The following is an 8,219-nucleotide window of genomic DNA, read 5'->3' as shown; positions in this document are numbered from 1 at the left end:
TATATATATATATATATATATATATATCAGTATCCAAGAATAAGTGATTTGTCTATACAACATTTACCATAAACCAGCTTAAACGACAATTACTTTTGTATTTATTTCTCCAACTATTTTGCTTGTTCCTAAAATCTAGGGATTCTATTTATTCCTTATACCATTTAAGCCACTACATGTTTTGCACATAATATTCACTCAAAAACCCTTGCCTAATTGAATTATAACCCTTTTTAGTGAAGGATACATTTTTATCATAGCTACTTGTTTCAAATATACAAGTTATCAATTCAATTTCACAAAATGACATGTCAGGTTTTGGACTCACTTATAAGAAAAACAATGCGCTTTATATAGGTAGAAAATGACAACGTTATTCAAATTTGTTTTAGGCTTAAATAAAGGAACTACGTGTTACACATGCATATTGTTTGTTCTCCTTTATAATTTAAGTGTTTAATGCCGTTTGAGGACATATATCAAAAATTCTACTTAGATAACAATTACTCGGCAAGTTGTATAAGTTTCAACTTTCTGTGAATCAATGCATAAATAGAAGAAAAATATGACCATTAAATTCATAAGCCATGTGGTAACTGCAAGTGGTCCCATATATACTATATATGCCAGGTATAAATATCCTTACATTTCCTATTTGACGTATCCATAATTTCAGGCAGCAGGATTCTTTGTCCAGAAAGAAGTTGATCAACTAAACTAAGAAAGGAAAATCATCTTTTAAACACTCTAGGCCTTATAAATTGTAAGTCTTCCTTCCTAAGAAGTTTCATTATCAAATAATCACAATTTAAGAGACTTTTCAACTAATACTTAACCATGACTCCTGAAGAGAAGATAATAATGTACACACAGTTACAATTAAGTTAATATTCAAAATGCTTCAATTCATTGTGCAAAAGTAGTTAAAATTCTGAAAGTCCACTCCTTAAGCATCAGGTTTTACATCATCAAACACCTGCCTGTTATCATTGTTATCCTTGATTTTAATAAATTACCTTCAATTAAAAGCCCCAGTTCAGTGTCTCAGGATCTATTCTAACCTGTCTCAGGCGTCAGCCCACCACGGTGTTTGTTTACACAGGAAGGAGCAGGTAAGTTACTTTAACCTGATAAATGCGCAAATGAGTCCAGTGAAATCATTTACATGCTTCATATAAATAATGATGGGACACAAAACATGAGGAAATAAAATTACCTTATTTTATTTTTAGCCTTAAAAGATACTGTGAAAACTGAGAGGAAATTAATTGCACAACGTCTCTATGAGAAGAGGAAACGAAGCTCTGGAGGCAAACGGCCTCAATTCACCCCTGACGCTTACATTTAACAGGCTGTGCAGTCTCAGCTAGGTCTTTACCTCTCTGCCTCAGTTTCCTCATCTGCACAATGGATATCATAATAGTTTATACCTTATGGTGTTAGTGTAAAGACTAAATGATTTATGTGAAGCACTGACAGCCCAGCACACAAAGTGTTTAATAAACGGTAACTAGTCATTATAGTTAATGGTGGTAATAAGTTATGCGCATGTGTTTATATCTATATATATGCATATGAAACCTACAGAAATAGGGATAAATATATAGAAATATTAACTTGATATAGAGAGGATGCAACGAGCAAGTGATCTCAACATTTGCCTTGTGTCTGATTGTATACTGAACACTTTAAATGCCGTCTCGTTTAATTTTTTTTTTTTTAAGTAGGCTCTATGCCCAACACGGGGCTTCAATTCATGACCCTGAGATCAAGAGTTGAATGCTCTACCAATGAGCCAGCCAGGCGCCCCTCATTTAACACTTACCAACACACTGTGCCCATGAGCAAGGCCGGGCTCTGATCAGTTGGCTAACATGCTCATAGCCCTACAGGTTTGAATCAAGTCTGTTTGACTCCAAAGCCGGCATCTTCTTTCCATTGCCCCAAGCTATCTAAATTGTATACATTTGATGAGCAGGATTTTGCAAATATGCTTTAAAAGACCCCCTGGCATTCCAGGTTAATTGGTGAGAAAACAACAGTCCCATGCTAAATCTGCATAGACTTATTTCACAGTACTTGAGCAGCTCTTAAAGTGATTTTGAAATGATTACACAGAAGATATACAGACAACATACAACAATGTGTATGGACACATTAAACATAATTATTAGTTTGTTTTTACTTACTTGGTAATAGAGTATTTTGAATATGAATAAATCCCTCACTTGAGAGTATGAGCATTTCAGTTACTCTGGATTACCATCCCCTTATTTCTTTACCATAAAAAGAAGCCACAGAAATTAAAGATGGATGAAATTTGCAAAAAAGGAGCAAATGAGGAAATGTCAAAACTTCCAAGAGAGAAAAGAAAAAGAAAGAGAAAAGAAGAAAGAAAGTCCTAAATTGTGAGCTTGTTCAGAATGTAATTTTTTTCATGTGTCTGAAGTTGACAAGTGGTGCATGTCACTGGTAGGGGGAAACAAGTCAGGGCCTCGGACAGGACAACAGAAACAGAATATACTGAACAAAGGATAATGTTTAAAAACTTCCTGTTATCTCTGACTTTCCCAAGAGAAACTAAAATAAATTAAATTAAATAAAAAATAAAAAACTGGGTCATCCTATATGTTTCCTTAGCAAATTAACTAACAAATACACATAATTTATTCATCTAGAATCAATTTACAAATAAAGCACAACTAAGAAAATTCACAGAGTCTAGAAAATCCTATGAGATTCTGGAATTTTTGTGAAATGTTCCACATTAACAGTTAATTGTCATTTTCAAAGTATAACAATACCCCTCAATCTTTACCAGGGTCTACTATACCATCTCCAAGAACTCGGCAGGACACTATCCCCTGCCTTGTTGGGAGAGTATACTCCTGAGCCTTGCAGACCAACTCAACTACCACTCTTGCATCACACTTTAAACTTACACACACATACACACAAACGCACACTAGCTAAAAAGACATTGGCTCAAAATCCAAAAACCTGTATTTAATACTGACCGCACATGCCTCCAAGTCTTTGTCTTCCCATGGTTGTCAAAGGGCTCAAATAAAATAATGTATGGGAAAGCACTATAAATCATGCATATAAAAGAATTCTATAAACCGTAAAGCTCAATTATTAGTATCATCGTTATTATACTGATATTTATTAATGTTAAATTCCATAACATGACATTAAAAAAGTCTCTATCTTCAGGCCCTCTTCTTATTTTTATAAACTCACTTTGTACCACCTTTTCCTATTTTACCACACATCGGGGCCTCATAAAGCCATGAAACTAACTTTATTTTTTTTCATTTGCACATGCTATTCTTTTTTATGACTGAAATATCATTTACTGTCTTCTTCTTTTGGTCAAATCCTAGCCCTTGTACAAAAATAAATTCATACGGGGGAGAATAAACTTCTGATAAAGGACTTGGAGCTAGAGTATATATAGAACTCTTACAGCTCGATAATAAGAAAACAACTCAATTTTTAAAAGGTGGGTGGAGATGCATAGGTTTTGAACAAAACTTCACCAAAGAAAATGCATGTCTATACATAAGCTCATGAAAAGATGCTCAGATTCATTAGTCATTAGGGAAATGCAAATTAAAACCACAGTGAGATCTCATCACATACCTTTCAGAATGTCTAAAATTAAAAGACAGGGCATACCAAGTGTTGGTAAGAATGTAAAGAAACTAGAACTACTAGTAGGAACACAAAGTGGTACAATCAGGAAACCAGTTTGACAGTTTCTTCCATAGAATCCAGCCATTATACTTCTCAGTAATTACAGCTGACCTTTGAACAACATGGGTTAGGGACACTGACCCCACCACACACACATGCAGCTGAAAATCCACATCTGACTTTTGACTTCCCCAAACCTTAACTACTAACAGCCTACTGTTGACTGGAAGTCTTACAGATAGCATAAACCGTCAAGGGACACACAGTTTGTATGTTATACGTATTGTATACTGTATTCTTATAATAAACGAAGCTAGAGAGAAGAAAGCATTATTAAGAAAAGCATTAGGAGGAGAAACTATATTCATAGTACTGTACTGTATTTATCAAAAAAATCCACAAAAAAAATGGGTCTGCGCAGTTCAAACCCATGTTGTTCAAAGGTCAGCTGTATACCAAACAAATGAAAGAATATGTCCAAAGACTTTGTACAAGAATGTTCACAGTCCTGTTATTTGCAAAAGCCAAAACTGAAACAAAAATGACACAATCCAAATGTTCATCAACAGGTCAATGAATAAACAAAATGTAGCATATTCATATAATGCCATGCTATTCAACAAGAAAGCAAGCAAAGAAGCGTTGATAAATGCAACAAAATGAATGAATCGTAAAATAATTATGCTGAGAAAAGCCAGACACAAAAGAATATTGTGTGAATGCATAAATATAAAATTCTAGAAAATACAAACTAATTTGCAGGTGCAGAAAGTACATCAGTGGTTATCTGAGGAAGGAGCAGGAGGCAGGGTTTACGAAGGAGCCCGAAGAAACCTTTAGCGGTGTTGTCTATATTCACTGCCTTTACGGTGATTGTTTCACTGTATAAACATAGGTCAAAACTTTTTAAATCGTGCACTTTAAATATGTGCAGTTTATTGTATGTCGATTGTACCTCATATATCTGTTTTTTTAAAAACAAATAAGCTACTGATACATACAGCAAGACAACGGAATCTCAAAATTATTATGCTAACTGAGAAAAAGGAGGACACAAAAGGGCACACTATTCTATTTATATATTATTCTGGAATAGGCAACACTGGACACAGAAATCACATCAGTGGTTGCTGTGGAGAGGTGGAAGGGGCTGCCTGCTAAAGAGCATAAGGGAATTCGGGGGAAAGTGGGTACAGAAATGCTCTACATCTTCCTCGTGGTCCTGGTTGTACGACTGTGTACATCTGTCAAAACTCACTAAAATGTGTGCTTAAAAAGGATGGATATTATGCAATGTAAATTCTATCTCGATAGAATTATCTCAATGTAATTATATCTCAATATCAATAAATTACATCCCTCTTGATTTAAAAATAAAGAATTCATATGTCATCTCTTGTATAATCTACTCCAGGAAAAGTTAACAGGCCTTCTTGTAGGTTTCTATACTCCTCCAGTACTCAACGTTAGCACTTACTACAGTAATAGTTTTTTTATTCATATCCCCAACCACACATGAAAACCTTAGGAGAGAATCATTTCCAGTCATTGCTTAACCCCCAATAGAGAATATAGTGCTTGAAAATTAGGTTTTTAACAAGCATTTTATTCCCATTGTTGGTATTTCACCTTCCTTCTCTATTATAGTTGTTTCATTCAGTGAACACATTTTCATTAAGCTTCAGCTAAATGCCCAACGAAAGAAGTGGGCAAGAACAACGCAGTTCCTACTCTCAAAGGCCCAAGAATCAGCCTGGAAGAATGATCATCAAACATCCAACCACAATGTTGTGATGAAATTGGTAACTGTCATGTCAGGGAAGGAACAAGACACAAGGTATTGATATATTGGATCAGGAGTCAGGAAAGATTTCAAAGGTGTTCTTTTTGTTTTGTTTTGTTTTGTTTTGTTTTGTTTTTGAGCAAAGACCTGCAAGATAAGTGAAGTTGGCTAGAGTGATGGAGGGGAAAATGATGGTGATGGTGGCTAAGTGTGTCCAGAGGAATAGAAACAATACTTTGAAGGCACACAGGAGGGTGCATTTGAGGAACTACGGGATTTACTCCAGCTGAAGACTAAAGTAAGGGATCTCAAGAAAAGAGAGATGAAGCTTTAAAGGGAAATCACGGGCCAATTCCCCGGCACTTCATGCTAAGGACATTAAGAAGTTAACATATTGTTTTAAATGGAGGGGAGAAAAAAACAAAAACAAACAAACAAAAATGATCTAATCAATCTTCTCTACATCTGTCTACCTGCTCTCTGGGAAATTGACAGAAGGCTGGTAAGATTAGGAAAGGAGAACAGTTGGTTGTTAGAAAATTTGGGTTAGAAGTACTAACTATTTTGCTGAAAATTTGCCCAAAATAGGGAAACAATATTCTCCCTATCTCCCCTCCTAACAATCTGACTCAAATGCTATTGAGGGAAAAAAAGAACTTTCATAATCCAACCTATTTGTAGACTTTTGGTGTCTCCCCATTGCCTAGAGGACATAGTTCAATCTTTGGCGTCCAGTCATAATCTGGCCCAGTGTTCCTTCTCCACATCATCTCTTGCTATACCACCTACTTAAATTGTAACTTCCTCTGCCCCAAATGCCTTTCGGATGTAGGAAAGATCCCTATTCAACAACTTTTAATCAGAAAATCACTAACTCCTCTCTAGGCTACTCAAGCCAAATGTATCCTTTGTGTTTCCATTTTCCATGGTATTTCTATGTATTATACTAAGAGAATAGTTGTCACCTTACATTATAAATCATTGTATGTATTTGTCTTCTAAGTAAATTATTTGTGTTTGAGGGCAGGGACACTACTTTATCTATATTTGTATTCTAGGCACATATATATATTTGTATTCTAGGCACATACATATATTTGTATTCAAGTGTATATAACTTAATTCCTGCTAAATTAATATATATCAACTTTATGTGCAACTTATAGCCGTGATGTCTGAAACAAGAAAGCTCAAAAAAACCAAACAAATAGTGGGACAGATGTCATAATCTTAAGTAAGCTAAGAGCACAAACAAAACACAACACGGTATGTGACCTAGAGGAACAATAGTCAAAGATTCAAAATATTTAAAAAACACTAAATTACTGGGCTCAGATGATGTCATTAGCCAATACTTTAAATGAGATGGGGACACAGCACCTAGATATTTATGCTGACTTGTTGCTATCACAGACAAATGTGATTTTTCTATATTGAAACAGAGTATAGAGAAAGTATCAAACATTCAACAAATAAAATGCTGGATATAAATAATACAAGAATTAATGAACATATACTTTGTGAGTAATGACTATTATTCTCATTTTGCAAGTTTTTAAACTCAGGCAAGAAACAATAACTTACTCAGGGATACACAGCTGGCAGAGAGCAAGGCTGAGATTCGTGCCCAAATGATCCAAAGCCTATGTTCTAACCATTGAACATACTCAGGGCAATCCTTGTACACTGCTTAGCTAAAAAGCACCATGAAGTCAGGAGCTATGTCTATCTAATTCATCATCGTATCTCTGAAGCCCATTAGAGGGCTTAGCCAGGTCTCTAGGGCTCCATAAACTCTTGAAGACATATGTAATTTGTTTGTGTGTATGTAAATATAATTTCTCTAGAGAGAGGGTCAATAAAAACAGGTGACACTTATTAACAACTTACTATAAATCAAGTAGTGTTTTAGATGCATTAACTCATTCTATCAAAACAATAGGAGAAACACAGAATACATACTGGGTACTTAATGTACGCCAAATCATTGTTCTAATGTTTTCATGTATTACCACATATATTCAGCATACCAATTCTATGAGATACGTATTATAATTTCATACACTTCAAAAATGAGGAAGGTGGACTTGCCCAAGTCCTTTACCCCTGCTCCCCTTTTAGTAAATGGTTGGGCAGGGATATACATGTCTCTATGGGACAATAAAGCCTTCTTTCTTGGCTTATATGCCGTGAGTTGGTCATCCTCAAAGACCTTCATGTCTTTCAAAATGTTAAGAAAAATCACAAAAAAAGAAAAAAAAATGAACTCCTTATGCATTTTTCAGAAAACCATCTTGATAAAACCAATGGTTTTCATGGCAACACATCAGAAACTATGAGCTAATTTTCCCGTGCACAGATCATGTATTAAATATATGTATTATTCTAACATCATGTATTATATGTATTAAGTATAAGTTAGGAAGTATAGGCAATAAGGCATATCTGTTCTTGAAGGTGTACCCATAATGAATAGACAAGATAGTACTGAGTTACAAAGGCACTTGCTTACATAAGCACATGTGTGTATATATACGGCTCCCGATACATCAGAAGCAGGGGTGCTGTGAGCTCTTACAGACATTTTGTGACCAAGAAAAGTGCCTTCCCCAGGGAACATTCAGACAAGAGCAAGGGAACATAGCTTGGACTGGGGGTGGGGGATCACCTCCCCCTCAATTGGTCACCCTTGTGGACTGGGGGTGGGGGATCACCTCCCCCTCAATTGGTCACCCTT

Source organism: Ursus maritimus, unplaced genomic scaffold (genome assembly GCF_017311325.1).
Source record: "Ursus maritimus isolate PB19 unplaced genomic scaffold, ASM1731132v1 scaffold_9, whole genome shotgun sequence".
NCBI lineage: Eukaryota > Metazoa > Chordata > Mammalia > Carnivora > Ursidae > Ursus > Ursus maritimus.
Note: the sequence above shows the minus strand (reverse complement) of the source record.